We start from the raw sequence: 22,463 nt of genomic DNA on the forward strand, positions 1-22,463 counted from the left end.
CACTGGATTAATTGGAATGTTTCCACGGGGCTGTGGGAGGGGAGTCAAGAAAAATAGGGGGATACAGAGAGGGTAGAAAGTGTGGTGAGCCCTAATAGCTCAGGTTTGACCACACCCACCCCTCCTCTAAGAGCTTGAAGTTTGATCAATTACTCCATAAATCTTTTTATCGAGCTTCCATCCTACAGCGAACCAGATCCCACCTGCCGTGGTGAGAACGAGCGGCTGTCCTGCACAGCACTGTGTGCTCCGTCCGTGCTAAGAGGCGACTCACCCAAGATGTGCTGCCTATTTCAGAAAGCCATGTGGGTCCTGGCTGTGGAGCAGACTGTGCCAGTGGGGCTGGGTCTGGGTCTCACGTTTGGTTCTTTTCTGTATAGGTCGACAGGATGAGCTCAGTGCTAACCTGCATATGCAAAGGGTGGGGAGGGGGGTACATCCTTGGCCACAGCTGTGCTCCATGCGATGGAGCAGGTCCTGGCTGCATCTCAGCTTTGAAGAGATAAAAAACAGCTGGTAGGACTGTGTGCACTGACCAGAGCCCATTCCCTCTGCCTCCAAGGGGAGGTGAGAGTCTGTACGATGTGGGCTGGGCTGCCACAGTGAGCGTAAAAAGGTTTTCTACCAATTTTCATACAGTTTTTCAATTCTTCAGTATTTGTACAAGGTGGGAGTGGGCACATCTCTCACTGAGGGAGAAAATGCTCCATCTTGTTGAGTTTGTTGAGCTGCTCAGGAGCACAAAACCCAGGGAACGGCAACAATACTAAGGGGAAAGAGTCAGTTCTGTTTTCACACGTGCACACAAGTTGTAAAACCAGCAAAGGATGAAAAAGCAGAAGTGGCAGTTATTTCCCCCAGAGGCAAATTCCAGCAGCTCATGGATGGAGCAAGTACTTGGAGCCACTTTTGCTAGAACTTTCTGACTCAAGGTAGGATGGAGGTGTTGCCTGGGAGGTTCAATGTTTCTGCATTCTTTTGGGGGTCACCTGACAGGCTGGTTATGGTACCTATGGCTGCTGCACGTGCCTCAAGATGAACAGGAGGGCATAAAGACTAAGGATAAAAGCATGATTTTCTACCCCCCAGTCAACAGTTCTATCCTGTCCTTTAGAGGGCCGGGAACCATCACTCACTCCTTGTTAGTCTGTGGGAAGTAGTTTAACAGCTCCAGTCAGGTCCTGGGGGACAAGCAGGAACACAGCACGGCTATGAGCCGAGAAGTGTCCGACCTTTCTCACTGGAGAATGCACTCCTTCGGGTCAAACGGAAGCAGGCCCAGCGGTGGCCGCGGCGGGTTGAGGCCGGGACAGCCGGCGGCACAGGGCAGTTTCCACAGCCGGACCCCACGGGAACGCGAGGTCTGGGCCGGACGGCTCCCACCGAGGATGAAGTTCGGGTGAAAGCGCCACGCGGGGCTCTGCCGGCACAGGGGCCAAAGGTGAGAACCCGCTGCGTGCGGCGCGCCTGCGGACCGACCGCCCCGCGCACGTGGGACGGTTTCACGGGACGAGCGCGCGGCTCGGGCGGGCAGCGCCGCCCGGCGGTCACCCCGCGCCATCACACCGCCACGCGGCTGCCACGCGCGGAACGGGAGCGGTGGGGGCCGGCAGGAGGACCCTCCTGCTGCGGGGCACGGGAGGGCACAGCGGCGCTTCCGCAGGGGCAGCCGGGCCCCGAGCGCCCGAGACTCGAGCGGGGATGCGAACCGTTCTCACTTCCGTTGTTCTAAGAGATCGTAAGCGTTCGAATCTGATCTGAGACGGTTCCCGAGCGCAAAGCCGCCCTGGAGCCCCTCCCGCAGGGGCGGCCGCTGCCGGGCTGTGCCGAGGAAGCGCGGGCTGCGGAGCGCAGGTTGCGGGGCGCGAGCCGCCCTCCGGGCCGCTGCACGTCCGCACTCACCGCCCCGGTCTCCGGCGCCACCTGACGGCCGCGCGTCGGCACCGCGCCTTGTCCCGCGCAGCCCGGGGCGGCGCCGCGCTGCCGGCTGCCCGGCCTGACGCCGCCGCTGCGGTCGCTGCCGCTCGGACGTTCGGCCGCGTGCACGGGAGCGCAGCGCGGGACCCGCCGCGGCCCGGCGGGAGCTGCTGCGCGTGGCGGTGGGCGCACGCGGCTCTCACAGCGCTGTAAGGCGCGGCCGCGGCTGTGACCGCAGTGACAGTCGTTCCCCGATTCCGAGCGTTCCTCTCGGCCTCTCGCAGCGCGCCTCGGCTCCCCTGAGAAGCGGCAGCGCGCTGTTCGCTGCCTCACCCGGCACAGCCGAACCAGCCCGGCCCCGCTGAGCGGATCCCCGCCCCAGGGCTGGCCGTGTGCTGACAGGGAGAGCGCACATGGAAGCGCCTTTGCTGCTGTGCAGGACAGGCTCCGAATAAAAAAAGGAGGAAAATCATGAGACTGGGAGGTTCTCTGGATACAGGGTGGAGAACGCACAGAACAACGGCCGCATTGATAGAGCCTCGTGTCTTGCTGTGGCTGAGGAGGAAGGACCCTCCCTGCAGTACCGGTGCTCGAGACGGCAGTGAAGATGTGGAGCTGCAAGGACGCTGTAAGGCTGAGAAGCCCCAGAATGCTCTCTCCTGTCAGCAGAAATGCCCCTCATCTCCCTGCCACATCCCTCACTCCAGGTGCTGCTTACTGCCAGTGCCTTCTGCCAGGTGCTTGCAGTGTCACTAATTAATGGGGCCTGGTGGTAGACAAAGCCAGCACTGCAGTGGGGGAGATGGCACTGCCTCTAGGACGAGGACGGGGTTCAGCTGAGGCTGCAAAATTGGCAGCCTGTGTCTTTGACAGGGAGTGGGGAAAAACCTCATAACAAGATGCATCCCTCCGAACTCAGTGTAGTGCGAAGACCAGAGAGCCCCAGTTCCAGTGGCAGCATCAGAGCCGCCCTGGTTGTGCTCCAGGAGGCTCTCCAGGTAGTACCTCACCTCTTGGGCTCATGGGCAGAGCTGCTCTTTTTTGCCAAACTTTCCTGAAGAGGAAAGTTCCATTTCCGCTACTTTTGGCCATCCCTGCAGGCCAAAGCCAGCTGCAGCTTCTATAGATGACATGACAGTGTTGTTCACACTTCACCTCCAACAGTTCTGACTCACTTCTTTTCCCACCACACTCCATTCTGGCTGGTGCTGGAGGAAGCAGCCACGGGCACACTCTGGTTCTCCAGCAGGAACGCATCACGTAGCACTGCATCACACAAACTACTGAAGCTCAGGCTCTGCGTGTGCCCCTGTAAACCCTATCCCTGCCTACTGCCACTTCATAGGAGCAAGCCCACATGGATCAGTTCTTGTATTTGTTTCCCTTTATTGCTGGCATTCAGCCTGCCTGCCCTGACTTGGTGTCATGGTTTTGTAATTTGTGCTATTGGTATTCCACATCATAACATCTTGTGGAGCACAGAGAAGAACTACACATCCCAGAGGACCTCATGGTCAGAGAGGGAAACATATCATGGAAGTGACACTGTCTCTCTCGCTCCTGGTGAGGGTGTGGGTGTGCTTCCAAGCCATGGCATCTTAGGTTTCAAAAAACACTCAACATTTCAGACAATGCAGGTTGTTGTCACCTCATAGGTCACTCATTGCACCTTAAAAGAATGAAGATCTGGGCAAGTCCTGGGGAGGGATGCATGTTTTACGCCAAGGAGGCCCCTAACACACTCAGACCTTTGTCTGAGGATCACAGAATTGCAGAATCACCAGGGCTGGAAAAGACCTACAAGATCATCCAGTCCAACCATCCACCCATCACCAAAAGTTCTCACTAATCCATGTCCCTCAACACAACGTCTAAACTGAACACCTCCAGGGTCAGTGACTCCACCACCTCTCTGGGCAGCCCATTCCACTGCCTGACCACTCCTTCAGAGAAGTAGTTTCCTAATGTCCAGCCTGAACCTCCCCTGAGCCTCCACCAGGCTGAACATTCCCAGCCCCTCCTCATAAGCCCTGTGCTCCAGACCCCTTGCAGCTTTGTTGCTTTTCTCTGAACATGCTCCAGGGCCTCAATGTCTTCCTTGCAGTGAGGGGCCCAAAACTGGACACAGTGCTCGAGGTGCGGCCTCACCAGTGCTGAGTACAGGGGAACAATCACTGCCCTGTTCCTGCTGGCAGTGCTGTTTCTGATGGAAGCCAGGATGCCGTTGGCCTTCTTGGCCACCTGGGCACACTGTCGGCTTATGTTCAGCCGAGCACCAATCAGTACCCCCAGGTCCATTTCCTCTACGCAGTCCTCCAGCCACTCCACCCCAAGCCTGTAGCATCACCTGGGGTTGTTGTAGCCAAAGTGCAGGACCCGGCATTTGGTCTTGTTGAACCTCATCCCATTGGCTTCAGCCCAGCTCTCCAGCCTGTCTAGATCCCTCTGTAGGGCCTCGCTACCCCCAGGCAGATCCACACTCCCAACCAACTTGGTGTCATCTGCGAAGTTACTGAGGATGCACACGATGCCCTCATCCAGGTCATCAATAAAGACATTGAGGACAGGCTCCAGCACCGACCCCTGGGGAATAGGATGCAATAATGAATCCTCATGGCCTCCTGCCCAGCGGTCTGGAAGAGCAGCCCTCCCTCAGCCCAGCACAGAGCTGGAGTAGCAAATCTGAGGGGACAGACTGTTGCAGTGGGAAGTGGGCCCTAAACCGTTTGGGCCACAGGCCAGGAGCTGGGCTGCCCCTGTGTGAGGGCAGCAGCATTGCCCAGGGTGCAGGGCAGGCTCAGGCTGCCTGTGTTGGTTCCTCTGTGGCACAGCAGGAGGGTCCGCACTGCTCCCAGGAGCCGCAGTGTGGGAGTGGCTCCTAGACACACACTGCTCAGTGCACTCCTGTCCTTCAGGCTGGGACATGGAAAGGATCTTGTCACGCTCAGAAAGGATCCCATGAAACCTGGTTGATTTTTCACCCTGATTTACTATCATCTTTCGCAAGGTCCATCTTTTGGCTCCTCTGGTACTGCCAGCCATGACTACTGCCATTGATTCAATCTAATCTGGCTTTCTTGAGAACAGCCATACCTCAGAGCTGCTGTTCTCCTGCTGGAGCCATCTTCCTTCCTCATGCTCTTTCTTTCTTTCCCAGCTGAGGCCAATCTGTCTGGGAAATTGTCCAATTTGCTTCCATCTGATGGGAGTGGATCCCAGCTCCATTCTCTTCATCTACACTGGAGTTAAAATCAGCCAAGGTCATTACTCTGAAATCACTCATTTTCCTCTGCATCTTTGCTGCCATTTCCCCCCCCTGTGCTAGGCCAGAGCAGAGGCACTGCTGAAGGTCTGTCTTTGCTCAGGGTCTGCCCTCTGTGGGTTTGGTGCCACACAGCACCACTGCCCCAGTGAGACATGCCCCAGTTTGTAGCCTGTCATGGTTTTGTACTTTTTGCTATTGGTATTCCACGTCATCTGGAGCACAGAGAACAACTACACGTCCCAGAGGACCTCACAGTCAGAGAGGAAAATACATCACAGAAGTGATGCTGGCTCTCTTGCTGCCTGGCAACAAGTGTGGTTGTGCTTCCAAGCTGTGCACCTTCCATTGCAAAGTAGGCTTCTTGATCTTCAGAAAACTCTCTTATTTTACTTGATTTATTAGGCTCAATTTTAATTAGATTGTATTATATTGTGTTATCCTGCATTCCGATATCATAGTTAGTAAAATAAGTTTTCCTCCTTAGTTCATTGATGCTGCTCTGTTTGCTTCCTTGAGCCCAGCTCCCATCTCCCTACCCCTTTCCCTTTTTCTTTCCCATTTTTGGGGACTGGGGGACCCATGGGCTTACTGCTCCCCCTCGTCATAGACATAGATCAATCTAGATAACTCCATGACATAGCCTCTCATGTGGCCTCAGTGGGAGTGCAGCACAATGCCAGGAAGAACTCAGACTCTTGGCAGTGCTTGGCACCTCCACCATGTGCTGCCCCAGGGCTGCAAGTCATGTGGGGATGGGGTGCATTGCTACAGTAGCTCCATTCCTCCCTGAGCTCCATACCCAGCACTTCCCTGCTACAGGCCTGCTGCAGAATGCCAGCTCCTGCAGTGCTCCCAGCAACAGGCACAGCCCAACCTAGACCAACTTGCTTGGGGTCACTGGGGGCTGCTCTGCCCAGTGCTGGGCTCACACTTTGATGGCCCTGAATCCCCACTCCACTTCAGAGCTCGTTTTAGCCCAGGGCTTAAACACAGGGGAGAGGGGCTGTCCGCAGAGTGTGGAGAGTCTTATTGGCAACTGGCTAGCTGAGAAGGGTCACATAAACACAGTGCAGCTAAACAAGCAGCCGTACCACCTGCAAGGACAGCAAGAACAGCAATATGCCCTGAGATGGTGAGAAACTAGCCATGGTTTTGTGAACTTAACAAGGGAGTAACTATCAGGACGATAACTACAAGTTGCAAGGATACTTGGGGATGGTATGTAATTGGGAACCAATGATGAGCTCCGCTTTTGCACTATGTATGAGCTAATTATCCGCATTATAAAGGTACACGCAGCCAAGCAATAAATGAGACTAGCTGATCATATGTCAATGACAGGTGTGGTCGTTTGCTTTTCTCCCACCGTCTCTGACAACAGAGCATAGGGCTGCATGGTGCTCAGACCTGCACCTGCTGTGAGCTGCCCCATGTGCTGCTGTTGGTTGGGGCTGCATGTACATATCCAAGGTTAAACACTCAGAGCCCAGCTGTCAGTCCAGGAAGTGGCATCAGATGTGGGGCTTTGGCGCTGGGGGGGGGCGGGTTGGACCTGCGGGGGTGGGCTCAGCAGGACACATCCCTGCCTGTGGGTGGGCACTGGGTGACTGCTGCATGGGGGACTTTAAGCTGTAGACTTGTAAGCAGAGTGCTCTGTGTTTGTAAACAATGAATGTAGATTGTGGCTACAGCGCTCCTGAAGGAGGGCAGTAGCTGTGTGTACGGTGAGGAAGGCAAGGTGCAGTGCATGGGTACCTGCACCCCCTGGAGTGCTGAGGGACTCCATGCTGGAGAAATCACTTGCAAAATGGTCATTGATGCTCTTGTGATGTGATGGTGGTGAAAAGAGAATTTCTGCTGAGCTGTGTTATTTATAGAGCCCCAGCATTAATTAACTGTGACTGATAATCCATTGCAAGAATGAACAATGCTGTGGGCTTATCCATATAATCCCCATTTGTGTGTTTAAAGACCGATAGGAGAGGAAAAAATAAAAAAAACCACATCCAGATGAAAAGATAAGGCTGAAGACAGAAGATACATGGTGATGTCTTGGGAATCTAATTTAATGTAGAAAATACCCTTTTTAAAAATACATTATTAGCTGCTGTCAAGTGACAGCCATTTGGCCCTCACGTGCTCCAAATGAATGAAGCCAAGTTGTGTCCGAGCTCTTCTGAGGGCACCGCCTATAATGCTTATCAGGCTGCTTCCTGGAGCACGCTGAATGCATGAAATCTGCATGAAGGCTTTGCGATGGGGCTTGTCAACAAAGCCCACAGCTGGGTTATGAATCACTTCAGTGTGTCACACGAGCTGGTTTCACACCAATATCTCCAGAGGGAAAGTGCTGGAGGGTTGGAGGAGGTAGGAGTGGGGACATCAGATGTGATCCCCCTGCCCTGGTTCCTGATGGAAATGTTTCTCCCCCTCCACCAGAAAATGACTGGTTCTAATGTAATAGAATGGAGTGAAGTGGCCAACATAAAGTGCACCTATTCTATTTTCACATCTGAGCCTATCATGTCCACAAGTCATAGTCTGAAATGATTGGGGATGTTATTGGTCACACAGCCTGACATTTTGCCAGATGGTCTCTTCTGTCTCTTCTCTGAAGTGTGGAAATGAAGGGTGTTATTTCTTGTGTTCTGTAACAAAAAACTGGGCTGCTGTGGCTTAAGGAGCCATTAGATGAGGGAAACTGAAGAAGGAAGAAGATGAAGGAGGAGGATGAGAACACCACCACCCAACGACGAACCCAGACTCCTGATAGCCACACAAATATTGGACCATTAGTGATGCTTAATAGAATACATGATAGGGAATACCTGAAAAAATGCTGTGGAAATTTCCCAGCCCAGACATCACATCGTATCATCTCTTGCATCCTTTACCAGGATGATCTTGAAAACTCAGTTTGATTTTGCTTGGTTTTATATTTGTTTATTCGGTTGTCATTAATAACAATGAAAATAGAACTGCCCGCCCCTGTCCGAGTTCCCTTGGCACTCAGCTAAAGCATACAATTATGCAAAACAGGCAGACTCCCACTGCACGTTATCCCCAGCAGCGAAACACAAACCAGACATCAGAGACAAATTACTCACCCACCAGAAGAATTACTCACTGAGGACAAGGAGACTTTTACAAGGTTGATTTAAGTGTGCAGATGAATGTAACAGCTGGTGAGAGTTCATCAGCCAATGAATGGACAGCAGAGGAAAAAATAAAGAAGAGATAAGGAGATGCAGATTTGTTTTTGAGTGGAAGAGGTCCTGAGCTGCTCGGATGAAGTGCCCCATCCTTTGCCTTTCTCAGGCATTTGATCATATGTCAGAATTTAAGCTCTTGATTATCCCTAACAAAACTAACTGTCTTAAATGTAAAAAGTTGGTGAAAGTTTGTTCATTGTGTTGGGTATGTTGTTGTTGTTGTTGTTGGGGAGGGGGCTGCGCGGAACGGAGTCAAGCGGGCTTCCGGGTTTTGTAAGCGCCCCTGCGGCTCCTGCACTCGCCGCCCCTGTTCCTGTGGCTTCTGTCTACCCGCTCCGTTTGTGCCGCTTCGCCCCCCCCAGGTCGGGCGAGCTGGATGAGGAGCGGAGGCACGTGGCAACGAGTGGCGGGAAAGCATGGCGGCGGGGAACAGAGTGGCGGGAAGAATGGGACCAATCAACAAGAGAAAAACCACTCGGAGCAATACTGCCCGGCAACAAGGGAGCGCAGGCGTAGAAGGCCGACACGGCAGCCACTCAGAATACAAGAGAGACTATAAAAGCTGGGGCCAGCAGGGGGAGGGTGCGCCACACGTGCGGAGCTGTGACTCCCGTGGTAGCCCAGCGCGCTGATTTTGTTTGCGGTCGCTTACTCAAATCAATAAATTATTCATGATTTGAAAACGGATTTGGTCCAATTCATGACAATTTGGTGCCGTGACTCGGATGAAGGAGATTTGATCAGGGGTCGTTCTGGGGAGGCGCCCCGCTGATTTCAGCGGCCCCAGGAGTGGAAACTCCTGCTCAAGCCCTTCACTGACGAACCTAAAATAAGGACGCAAACAAAATAAAACCGGTAAACCCCTAGTAATCTTTGTGCACGAAGACCAAGCGAAGACCCGCGGGGTGGGTAAGTATAGGCCGGTGATCCGTTCGGTTGGGGTTGGGTATCCCGGAGCACAACGACTGAGACGTCCAATTGTGGGCGGAGCGAGTGCGGACCCCTCGGTAGTGCGGTTCCCACATCCCGCGAGGGACTGGGCCACGAAAAGGGGGAAGCGTTGTGAGTGTGTGTAAAGGTGCTCCGGAAGATGGGACAGAAGAAGAGTAAGCCTTCTGATCCCATGGGTGGGGGAACTAGTGGTGTGGGTATAGGTATACCCCCTATTCCCCCAGACAGTCCATTAGGGCTAATGATTAAGAATTGGAATGATTCCCCTTCTAGGCGGGGAAAAAGTAAAGTCAAAATGATTTAGTGTGGGGCAATAAGCCCATAAAAGGGGAGAGTGTATTTTGGCCCCTTTTTGGCTCCTCTGAGGACTGGGTAGTTCAGAGGAAAGTGAGTATGCCCACGTCTGGATACCTTATGCATTTATACCCTCTAAAGAAAAAGGAGGGCGGAAGAAGAAGAGAAGGGATTTAGAAGTCCCAGTGTCACCACCGCCCTACATACCCCCACCCGAACCGACGGCCCCGTCTGCCAAGGAAGGGGGGGGTTGGCGGGGAGGGTGTCGTTGTGCTGGGGGCTGGGAGCACCGACCCGCCCCCCTCGATGCGGCTTTCCCCTCTTTCCTCTCCTCGCGCTCTCCCCGCGGTGCCGGTCCGCCTCCGGGTCCGGGCCGTCCGATCGGTGGCCGGGCGTCTCGAGTCCCGCGCGGGCGGGGCGGTCCGAGCCGCGCTTCTTCTCCCGGACGCAGTTGCCGGTGGGCGCCGGGTTACGGAGGGAAACCCCGGGCCCCGGGAGGAGGGCGAGGTGGTGGCGGCCGAGGTGGTGGCGGCAGACGACGGGTGCGCCCCTGTGGGCGGACGCTCCCCCGAGGGTCGCCGGGGCCGGTTGCCGGGTTTCCCCTCGGTGCGCCGTCCCGGACGTCGGCCGAGCAGGCGGGTGGAGGCACCTCGCGGGGCCCTCGTGTTGTTTCCCTCAGCCCAGGGCCAGGTACCGAGTGTCCGCGGAACAGGGCGGAGGTTTACAAAATAAGTAAAAAAAAAAAAAAAAGGAGGATGGCCAATACAGGCTGGTACATGATTTAAGGGAAATCAATAAGAGAACTGTAACCAGGTTTCCCGTAGTACCAAATCCCCATACCCTATTAAGCCAATTGCACCCAGATGACCGGTTGTATAGTGTAATAGATTTAAAGGATGCATTTTGGGCATGCCCCTTAGACAAGGACAGCAGGGATTATTTTGCTTTCGAATGGGAAGACCCTGATACTCATAGGAAGCAACAGCTAAGATGGATGGTCCTTCCCCAGGGATTTACAGAATCCCCAAATTTATTTGGTCAGGCCTTGGAACAAATTTTACAGGATTATAATAGAACACCGGGAACAACAATGTTACAGTATGTGGATGATTTGTTAATAGCAGGGAAAGATGAAGATAGCGTGAGGCAGGCTAGTATACAGTTGTTAAATTTCCTTAGTTTACAAGGGTTAAGGTTTTCTAGATCAAAACTGCAGTTTGTGGAGGAAGAGGTGAAGTATTTGGGTCATTTGCTGAGCAAAGGGACAAAAAAACTGGACCCAGAGAGAGTCGAGGGGATCTTGGCCCTAAAAGCCCCAACAACAAAAAGGCAGGTATGACAGTTGTTGGGATTAATAGGATATTGTCGACAATGGATAGAGGATTACAGTGGAAAAGTTAAATTTCTTTATAGTAAATTAAACAAAGATGGGTTACTTAAATGGACAGAAACAGATGAAGGACAATTAAATAAATTAAAGAAGGAACTTGTGCACCCTCCAGTCCTGAGCTTCCCGGAGTTAAAGAAACCATTTTTCTGTTTGTAAACAGTGCGGAGGGGACAGCTTATGGGGTGCTTGCCCAGGATTGGGCAGGAGGCAAAAAGCCTGTGGCTTACCTATCTAAATTATTAGACCCTGTTAGCCGGGGCTGGCCTAGTTGCCTGCAAGTAGTAGTAGCTGCTGCTCTCTTGGTAGAGGAAGCACAAAAGATAACCTTTGGAGGGGAAATTAAAGTAATCTCCCCCCATAATATACGTGGAGTGTTGCAAGTGTCACATGGGCGGTTCCAGCAGTCAGCATGGTCACTACACAGGATGTTTCACGTTCCAGTTGTTGCACGTGATGTTGTACAGAATTGCCCAGGTTGCCATTCGGCTAACACGTTTCCTGCAGGGGTGAACCCCAGATGTTTCACATTTCAGTTGTTGTTGCACAGGTTTGAGACCAAATAAGGTTCGGCAGATGGATGCTACGGGTTTCCCAGAGTTTGGGTGTTTCCATCACTTGCATGTCACAATTGACACATGCAGTGGTTTTCTCTGGGCTGTAGCACAATCTGGACAGACTGCCATGCAGTGCATAAGAGTGTTGCACATGGCTGTCGCTGTCATGGGTGCACCTCAGGAGTTAAAGACTGACAATGGCCCAGGATATAGAAGTGCACGTTTTGGACACTGGTGTACAGCTTGGGGAATTAAGCATACCTTCAGCATTCCTGGCAACAGCACTAACAAATCTATTGTGGAGCGTGCACATCAGACCTTGAAGGGGCGTCTTCATGCGCTTAAAGAAGGGGGAGGGCTAGAGGGGCCTGAGCTGTGCCCAGACGCTCTCCTCCTGTGTGCACTGTTTAGTTTAAAGCATCTGGAGAATTGGATGGGAGACCATCAGCTGACTGAACGGACTCCAATAGGTCAGGTCCTGATCAGACCTGACGGAGGGTCATGGCTCCCAGACCCTATGCCACTCCTCGTCATGGGCAGGGGACACACCTGTGTTGGGACCCCAAGTGGGCCCCGCTGGCTGCCGGCATGTTGGGTTAAGCCGGCACTAAACGACGAGCCATCCTACACACCGTGAGGATCCGAACATTTCAGCACCGGTTTTGGTCAACGTCTCCTTGGTTAATGTCTCCATTGCAGCCAGTGATTTGACGTCAACACTGGCCAGCAGCTTGCTGGTAACAGCACATGAGGCAGCATTGCTCCCAATGTGCCTGAAGGTACGAACTGGGAATCTAGTCTTCATGCCAGACTGATAGTTCGTGAGCGGGGGAGACCTTGTTCCTAAATAATCCCCAAGCAGTGGACATTTGGAACGATTCTGCACAACCAATATGTTTTTGTCTTGTTATTTGGTTATGGAGTGTGATATTTGTAATGCACACTGGACTGAACTGGAATGCCATGAACAAAAAGCTGACAAATGGGTCACAGATGCAAGATTGTTAAAGTATGAGGGAATTCTGATTTCCTCCCCGAAATTGACCCTAGAAACAACTTCAGTGCAGAACCCAGCTCAGTTTCTCTATGGTGAACCCAGCGAGCCCCTAGAACATGATTGCCTTAGGAGTATAGAGGAGCAAATAAAACTGAGACCCGATCTAGATGACATGGAATTACCTACAGGGGAAAAGGTATACATAGATGGTTCATCTAGAGTAGTTGAAGGAAAGAGAAAGCCAGGCTATGCATTGGTAAATGGAAAAACATTTGAAGTGATAGAATCAGGACCATTAAGTCCGAGCTGGTCTGCTCAAGCTTGCGAATTGTATGCCCTGTTGCAAGCCTTAAAACTATTAAAGGGCAAGAGTGGTACAATATATACAGATTCTAAATATGCGTATGGGATAGTACACACTTTTGGGAAAATATGGGAGGAAAGAGGACTTATAAACTCACAGGGAAGGGGGTTAATTCATCAGGAATTGATCCTTAAAGTTTTGAAAGCTATTAGAGAACCAAGAGAGATTGCAGTAGTACATGTAAAAGGTCACCAGCGAGGACTGGATCCGCAAATTAGAGGAAATAATCTAGCTGACCAGGAGGCCAAAAGGGCTGCTCTTATGTGTATATATAAGGTAACCGAGAGGGAGGATTGCCCGGCCATGTTTGCAGAAAGTGGACAGAATCCCCTTCCCCTGCTTTGTTTCACGTCTGTGGAAAAAGAAAAGATGATACAAATGGGGATTCAGGAAAATGAAATGGGGAAATGGATACTACCTGATGGACGAGAGGTTTTACCAAAGTCAGTAGCTACAAGGGTGTTACGGAGGTTCCATGAACAAACACATTGGGGTACTCAGGCCTTAGTGGACCAGTTTGCTAATAATTATATGTGTATAGGGGTATATAATGTAGCAAAGGGGATTGTCAATGGATGTATGACCTGCCGGAGGGTAAATGTGAAAAATATGAGAAAAAGGATCCCAGGAGGGCGAGAATTGGCATATCGACCCTTCGCAAGGATCCAGCTGGACTTTACTGAACTCCCCAAAACCGGGAGATATAAATGAGCGACGACCTGAGACTCACGCTGCGACAAGCCCGATGGGAGTCTCAGGTGGGGGCTCCGCCTGGAGGGCGCTGCTAAGATGGGCCTTAGGGGTATCCATTGGTGATTGGGAGTTCTCGCAGTAATCACGTTTTGTGTGGCAGCACAACACCACTCACATCAACCTTTCCGGTGGAGTCTAATTAGGCTTGGGGACCAAAAAAATTATTGGGGCTGTTGCTGCGGCTGGTGCACCGGACTTCCTTACAATCATCTGTATCATTAGGTGTTACTCCTTGTTTATCTTTAAAACTGTTTAATATATCACATGATTTTTGTGTACAGGTAATAATTATACCAAGGATTCAATACCACACTGAGGATTTAGGAGCTGCAGGAGCTGGTACAGGAGCATCATTAGTTAGGCAGAGCCAAGAATTCACAGCTCTGCGCATTGCTGTACCAAATTGAGGGAAGGAATGGAAAAACGTAAAAAAGAAAATGAGGCTCACCAAAGTTGGTATGAATCCTGGTTTAATTACTCACCTTGGCTCACCACATTATTACCTCTGTTGTTGTTAATTATGGTGTTAACCTTTGGACAATGTATTTTCAATTGGGTAACCACGATAGTAAAGAACCGATCAGAAGCTGCTCATTTAATGTTAGTAAGAGCTAAATATAAGACCATAGAACAAGATGATGAAGATAACGAGATATATGCATTAAGCTGGCAGGCACTCCAAAGATTCAATGAACAAAATAAGTTAGTTTAAAGAAAAAGGAGGGATTGTAAAAAGTTGGTGAAAGTTTGTTCATTGTGTTGGGTATGTTGTTGTTGTTGTTGTTGGGGAGGGGGCTGCGCGGAACGGAGTCAAGCGGGCTTCTGGGTTTTGTAAGCGCCCCTGCGGCTCCTGAACTCGCCGCCCGTGTTTCTGCGGCTTCTGTCTACCCGCTCCGTTTGTGCCGCTTCGCCCCCCCCAGGTCGGGCGAGCTGGATGAGGAGCGGAGGCACGTGGCAACGAGTGGCGGGAAAGCATGGCGGCGGGGAACAGAGTGGCGGGAAGAATGGGACCAATCAACAAGAGAAAAACCACTCGGAGCAATACTGCCCGGCAACAAGGGAGCGCAGGCGTAGAAGGCCGACACGGCAGCCACTCAGAATACGAGAGAGACTATAAAAGCTGGGGCCAGCAGGGGGAGGGTGCGCCACACGTGCGGAGCTGTGACTCCCGTGGTAGCCCAGCGCGCTGATTTTGTTTGCGGTCGCTTACTCAAATCAATAAATTATTCATGATTTGAAAACGGATTTGGTCCAATTCATGACATTAAATACAGTCACATTGCTGGATATCTTGCAAGAAAGCTCTGATTCCCAAGAGAGAAGCAAAGAGTGAAAGCGTGTAACACCAACACCTTTTTCTGATGCTCTCTTGTGTGCTCCCCTTCTTTCTGTGCTACACACAGAACTGGGGAGATCAATATCCATCTGGTTGTTTTGTGGCTGCTGACATTGGCCAGCACTAGGGCTGGTGTTAACGTGCTTTCAAACATCCTCTTCTCGTGCTGAGCAGCCACTCCAACCCTTCAGCTCTTCCTTGCACGTCACAGCTCTGGCCTTGTGACAAGCAGCTCCCCACAGCAATGCTACATATGTGGTGATGTGCTGCTGTAAAGGCGTCTGATGCTTTTGCATCACTGCTCCTTCTGCACAGATGTGCTGCAGAGAAGAGCCCACCTGTTGGCAGCAGAAATGTGGAGGCTGACCCTGCATCTGTGCACGTGTAGTGGCTGCAGAGCACCGCAGTCCTCCGGCCGAGGTCCTTCGTTTCCCACAGTTGCAGAGCACAAATAGGAACCCGACTGTGTGCGCAGAGCTGTGCCCTGCAGGCGGCCCTTCCCCCGAGTGCCGCATGGGTGCAGTGTTAACCCAAACCGCGGCAGGACGGCTTCCTGAGCTCCTTTCCTACGCCTCTTTGTTCTGCAATTGCCTCCTGGGATGCTTCTTCCTCCCCTTCTTCTGTCTGTGTCCGCGCTGAGCACTTGAGCAGGGCGAAGAGCTGGACACTCCCGGCATTACGCATTGGCTTATTTGATTTGGGAAGAACTGCTTTCAGTTGTTGGGATTCAGCCTCAGTGTGAAACAGATGCTGAGTTTCATGCAGTGAGTGGATTGGCACAGGAGAGCAATTGTACTGCTCCCTTTCCTCATCTGTTGTGTGGGATCAGAGCTGTTAGATCTGCAGCTGGTTAAGTGTGAGACCCCAGCATGGGAACAAGTGCTGGCTGCTGGTTCTCAGCAGCTGCTGAGCTGGTTCTGTTGGGGGGTGGGATGTCGTGCTCCCCTGAAGCACAGCCCCACACACACTCCTGCCTTTCTTCCTCCCCCAGCTCTCCAGAGTAGAGAGAAGGAAAGAAAATAGGTTTGCTAATAATGTCAATCTGGAGACAAGAAGTGCATTTACATTCCAGCCCTGGCATGAATGTCCACCTGCAGAAGTCCCAAGCAAGGCGACAGCCAGCAACTGAAAGGAGCCAGACAATTTGCAGCCATTTTTCTGCCTTGTTTTCATTGAAGTAATTCAGACAAGGACAACTGTGTTACTTGGATTCTCTAAGGTGTAATTTAGGCATGAGATGTTTACAATCAATTCTCATTTGCATCAGCCAGGAGGAAAGCATGGGTTCTGTTAGATATTCCATCATGTGGGTTAATGACTACTTTAACCGCTAATATTTGTTCAACCTTCTGCATCTGAGCAGCCACCAACTGGGCTCTGATCCTCGTGCCTCTGCTCTTACCCTGCAGATTTCATGCAAGCAGCAGCACTGTGTAGCAGGGCACTGCAAGTGTGGTTTCAATTTTGCTGAGCAGAATTAGTGCCTGAGATGGGTTGTTTGACTGAAGGCCCTATGAGCTGGGAACAACACACACTTCCTTTCTGCAGTCCTGAAAATGACCTCAAAGAAAAATTCTGTTTGTTATGGTCCATCCTGTTATCCCTGCTATTGAGCAGCTTAGTGAATAGATAGCATGATGGAATCACTGGGATCACCTGTGGGACAGGAAACATTGATGAGCTTGGGGTCTGTTTCAGGGTATGTTTGGATCTGAGACAGAATGTCTCAGAAGCAGAGAGAGGCAAGAAACTATTAAATCGGAGTAGCACAGAGGGTTACAAGTTTTATTACACAGAGAGAGAGACCTCCACTTAGATAACCCTAGTAAGTTACAAGCAGAAACTCCATAAGCAAGTGCACTATTACTTAGTGACCCTTGAGAGGTGGTGAAACACTGAGCAGGATCAGGAGAAGGATCACGTTGGAAGAGGATTCAATAGGCGGTGCCAGCAGGGCATCCTCTGCTTCACAGGGCACTTTTCCTCTCTCTTCTGCTTTGATTCTCCCTGGGGTATGTGGGGTTTGTTCCATTGCACACTGTACCCACATTGCCAATGCATGATACAGAGCCCAAGTGAAACACCTGCTTGTAAAACAAGTTCTTGCAAAACAAGATGAACTACCAATGTCAGCTCTTTCTACAAAACAAGATATTTGTAGCTACAGCCACCAACACTTCCCTTAAGACCATCAAATCACAGAATCATGGATGGAATGGCTTGGGTTGGAAGGAGCCTCAGGGATCATATATCCCCAACCCCCCCACCAGAGGCAGGACTACCAACGTCCACAGTTAATACCAGCCTAAGCTACTCACGGCCCCATCCAGTCTGGCCCTGAACAACTCCAGGGATGGACGGTGTATCCACAGCCTCTCTGGGCAGCTGTTCCAGCAACTCAGCACTCTCTGGAAAGAACTTTCCCCTGACATCCAAATCCAAATCTTCCCTCCTTCAACTTAAAGCCATTTCCCCTTTTCCTGCTGTTATCTACCCTCTCAAAGAGTTGATTCCCCTCCTGTTTACAGGCTCCCTTTGGGTGCTGAAAGGCTGAATACTTTGTTCCATCCCAAGATCACTCTTTGGTCAGGGGTCTGTAGGTCCCCAGCATGAGGTCTGGCCCCCAGACTCCTTCCTTGAACGCTGTGCGGAGGAGGCCAAATGCTGCTCTGCAAGGCTGGTCTGAATGGGGCAATTGATTGACAGCTTTGATTGAAACCAGAAGCAAGTTTTGCTTTTTTTTTTTTTTTTTTTTTTTTTTTTTTTTCCATTTATATCCAGGTTTAAACAGACAACACTGATCGAAAGATAAACCCAGTGCTCAAAAAGACCCTGAAGGTGAAAAGTACTATTAAGTGGGTTAAAGGAGCCTGCCCTCTGTGTTAAGCCATTCTCTGTGAGGACAGAGAGCACCAAGAGGGAGATAAGGAGATTATGAGATTGGATTTCAGGTTATGGAGACCTCAGTACTTCGCTTCATCCTGAGCACCTCTGTGGGTTATGAGTGGGAGCCTAACATGTGCCATCTGCAGTGCGTACCAGAGGCTCCCGAGGCAGGAACAAGGCTGGATGTTCCTGCCCCAACCCACCCTGCCAGCTGCTGGCTGAGGCTCCAGCAGAAGCGAGGGCGCATCCTGCCCAGTCAGTGCTATGCAGCTGGCTGTGCTGCAGCGCTGCAGGGGGATGCAGAAGCTGCCAGACTCCAAACCTGGCCCGACAGTATCAGAAAAATGGGTTTGTGCTGGTCCTCCAGATCAAAGATCCGTACCACCCGCACCAGGTGCTGCCACCTCCAGCACAGAGCCAGAACCTGCAGCTCATTAGTAATGATGAGCACCCAATAACAAGGGCGATCGCCCTAGGTGAACTCCATGATGTTAAGGGTTGTTGCCGTTTCAGTAACCCTCCCAGGGGTAAGCAGGCTGCAATGCAATAAAGCCACTGCTCTGCACCCCAATGTAAGCAACTGTATTGCTTGCACTAAGCCCAGGTAGGATGGCAGTGTTGTTTGTGTGATTCATTCTGTTCTCCTGGGGGTAGAAATACTGAGAAAGGGGTGTCCCATGGCAACCGCAGCCCCTGAAATATACCTGAAATATGTACAATGGGATATTAGGATGTGAAAGTAGCAAAATATCACTGTTTAGCTGGAGAGATAGAGTAGCTGATGTTCAGGTGACAGAAATACTCCGGTTTCTATCTGCATGGTGTTTACATTATAAAGAAGAGTGAGTTTTGAAACGTGATTTTAATTATTTAGGCTGTGTCTCTGCCTTTCGTTTTCCATTTCCCAGCTGTACCAGCAGGTTGCCCCATCTCTTTGCTGTACCATTGCTTCTGTGCAGGCTCGGGGCTGCAGTCATTGGTGGGTAAAGCAGTAAAGTGCCCATTCTGCCAGGCTACCCCAGTAAGCCAAAAACAAAGCTGTTTTCATTATTACCTAGAGTTGTGTGGATGTTTCCATTGCTATTCCATTTTCAAATGTTCATATTTTACAAGATTGATTTTTGTAGTGGGCTCGCACACAAATTCATGTTTGTGCATATGGGCATGCATAGTAGACACTGTCTCTCTGCAGCCTGAAACCCCTGAGAGCTCTTGATCTTAGAGCTTTTCTGCTACAAAGTCCAAAATGCTACACCTGATCCAACGCAGGACTTGCTGACACTTTAAATGTCTATTTGCATGTGTTTTGTTGTTGTTGTTTTTTAAGGTGTAAATGTGTACATTATGTACATGTGACACTTTTCGGCTTATCTTTAAGATTAATGGATGTGTTGACTGCATGTAAGAAATGTGTAAACTTCTGAGACTGCTGGGGCCACCCAGGAAATTTCAAGAATGAGGTTGCACGGTTTACATTATGTCAGAAAATATACACCACCAGATGACACCCCACTGGTGGCACTGTAATGACAGACAGCTATCAGTGTCACTGACAAACACATGCTGCTGGTGTCCACATGCCACATATTTATCTCAGAGTTGCAGAATAGGCCTCTGCAAGATACAGGTACGGAAGTGATTTAGGTTCCCTAGTAAAAAGTAGTAGATGAGTGATTTGTAACTATGTTAATGAGTTACCCCATGTCTCTATTCCAGCATCAGGCCATGGTGAGAGGACTGCAGGACCTGATCAGCCCCTTGGGAGAACATCTTGGTGTTGTTTGCCCTTATACAGTGCGACCTGGGCACCTTCTGGGCAGAGTTTGAGTCCAGACAGTGTGTAGGGCAGGGTCTGGCAGGTGGTGATTGGCTGGTGAGAATCTCAGGCACAGTGCTGGGTGAAGGTCGGTGTACTGGAGGTTGTGATCAAGGCTGGAGGTAATGCCAGCTGGGCCTCGGCAGGATCGGGGTTAGAGGTGATGATGAGCCCAGTATACATCAAACTGTGATATTCACTGAAGGGGTGAGTTACTTAGGTGTTGCTATCAGGTGATCTGAATAGGGCTCTCAGCTGGAGCTGGCTGATGAGAGGGGGCGGGGGACCAGGTTAGCAGAGCAGTGAGCAGTGTTACAGCTGGGTGCAGGACCTATGGGACTGTGCCTGGGGTTGGACAGGCGAGGGCTGGGGGCCTAACCCACAGCTAGAACAACTTATAAGATGGTGCTGAACTCACAGGAGTGCTTGGATTTACAGAGTCCTGGGTCCTGCAGCAGCTGCTGGGCAGTGGTGCAGCGATGGCTGTGCTGAGCTCAATGCAGGGCCTGCTGCAGCTGCACGGTGCCACCAGAAGGTGGGCTCTGCTTCTGGCTGGGCTGTAGGGCCAGGTGGGGCTCTCTGGGATCCGTTCTATGATGCACAATGGAGAGCAGAGATGCGGGGAGTGGGACACAGCAAATGGAGTTGACTCAGAGCTCAGTGACATGGTACATCCCTTAAAGCAGTGTGAGATTTTAATCAAAATGCTTGGGTTTGCACTAGGGTGTGAGAAGCAAATTGTATTTGTTCAGTTAAACACTTTTTCAGTCCTTTAGTTTAAAAGCACATAATGAAATAATCAAATGCTGAATCCTGAATGAGAACTGCAAGCATGGGAGAGAACAGCACTGAAGTTACTAAGGTAAGTCAGATTTCTTTGAATTAACAAAGGGGAGTGCAGACTGCAATAATGAATTTACAGCCTGATGGTTATACTGTGGGAAAGAGGGGAAGGACTTAAATCCCTATTAAGTTTAGAACTATTTATTAAGTTTAAGGTGCATTGTAGTGCAACTGGCCCTTCGGTAGTACACAGTGAGAAATGCAGTCTGTCAAATCCCACTGACATATTTTGGCAATAGATATTTCCTCTAATTGAAAGCAATTGTGTTGTAAGCCTTCCTCCCTTCCCTTTTGTTTTCATTAGCGGGGAGCGGTGGCCTGTCTGCCAGAGCGCATATTGAGCAACTTCTCGCTGCAAAGTTAGCATACTGCTAGCAGCGCGGCACGACCCTCTGCCTTCAGAAGTAAAAGGTTCCTGCGGGCTCTGGCTGTGGCTGCTGGGCAGAGCGGGCAGGGCTGGCACCACAAGCCCCGCGTACAAACGAGGCCCGATCCCGGCTCTGCCGCGCTTTGTTCGGAGCAGTCAGCCCAGCCCTCACCGCGAACCCCACGCGGGGGTGCTCTGCTTTACGTTGCGCTCGCTTTCTCTGCTGAGAGCGAAGCGCTGCAACCCACGCTGCTGGAACTCGGTCAGAAGCAGCAGGGCTGGGCTGGCGGCCCGGCGCGATCCGGCTCTGCCGCGGCACCGGGCTGCCAACACCGGGACTGCCCCCGGCCCATCTGAGCCGAGCAGCGCCCGCGCCCCGGGCTGGCTCCGGCGGCAGCAGCGCGCAGTGCCGAGGGGCGGGTAGGGGGTCCGGCTGAGGCCGGAGGGGCGTCACCACCGCCAGCCACCGCGAAACCCCTCGCGGAGCGCAGCCGGAAGTGCATCTAGGCCCATGGCCGTTTCTCCAGCCAAAGTGGGTGCGAACTGCGGGCAGCGAGCGCAGTTCTGAGCCTTCAGAGCAAGGACAGAAGGCATGCAGCACGTTACAGGTGGGCCTGCAGAAGGGAGGAGCCTGGGACTTCTGCGTCCTGTACAGCCCCACCTGTACAACCAAAACTCCGCTCCACTCACAGTGTGTGTCCATTCTTCTGAGTGTACAACCTGCAGAAAACAGACTTTTTTTTATTGCCTTTTTGACAAACCTCTTTGTCTGGAGGATCCCGTCATTATGTGTGTATGAACTTTCACCAGCGCCAAATCCATCACTTACACGGGGGGGACCTCCTTGTGCTCCGGGCTCTGTGCACAGCTATCTCTGGAGGCAAATGCCTCATGATGTCAGCCAGCCGCCGTGCTGCCGACAAGGTTATGGCTGTGTTACGTACTCAGCTCTATATTACTCTGGGAAAAGTTCATCTTTGAAAACCAAGAGGGCTGGGGAAAAAAAGCATGATTCTGCTCAGAAGGCACAGTGCATCCCATAAATCTCTCCTGCCCTCACTCAGGCTAGTGGCTACAGTGGCAGCAGAGCACACAAGTGCCATTCCTGCTGCAGCCATCTGCAGCGGAGCCTCAGCCCGCACCACTGCTTGTGCCAAATGGATGTTTGGGAAAGGACCGTGCCTGAATCTTTCTGCTGAGCACCTAGCAGAACCCTGAATGCTGAATCAGTAGCAATGACTGCCTAACCTCCGTGAGCTTCAATATGGTGCCTGCAATATAGATCAGTAACAACAAAACAGGGGCTCAGTCCACACTCATCCAAAAACATATTAAGCCTTGCCAGCCAGCTTGTTTCCACACTCGTTGTTTCGGAGTGCCCTGAGGTGTGTCTGAGCATTCTGCTGCTGCATCCAGCTCAGTGCCAGTAGGCACTAACACCAGGCTGGTAAGGAAGGCAGGGCTGGTGAGCACCAGGTGATTAGGGCTGTTCTAGAGCAGGCAGTGAGTTCTATGTCT

At 51.4% G+C, this 22,463-nt stretch overlaps 1 long non-coding RNA gene across 2 annotated transcripts; it reads left to right on the forward strand.

The window, feature by feature from the left end:
• Positions 1-18,422: 18,422 nt before the first annotated feature.
• Positions 18,423-21,878, forward strand: LOC140257840 (uncharacterized). Of its 2 annotated transcripts, XR_011905131.1 has the most exons (4): positions 18,423-18,523; positions 19,636-20,403; positions 20,504-20,597; positions 20,883-21,878. It is a non-coding gene; the product is annotated as an uncharacterized lncRNA (long non-coding RNA). The 2 variants fall into 2 exon arrangements; XR_011905130.1 differs by having other exon boundaries at positions 19,636-20,597.
• Positions 21,879-22,463: the final 585 nt, after the last annotated feature.

Source organism: Excalfactoria chinensis, chromosome 12 (genome assembly GCF_039878825.1).
Source record: "Excalfactoria chinensis isolate bCotChi1 chromosome 12, bCotChi1.hap2, whole genome shotgun sequence".
In the NCBI taxonomy this organism is placed as follows: domain Eukaryota; kingdom Metazoa; phylum Chordata; class Aves; order Galliformes; family Phasianidae; genus Excalfactoria; species Excalfactoria chinensis.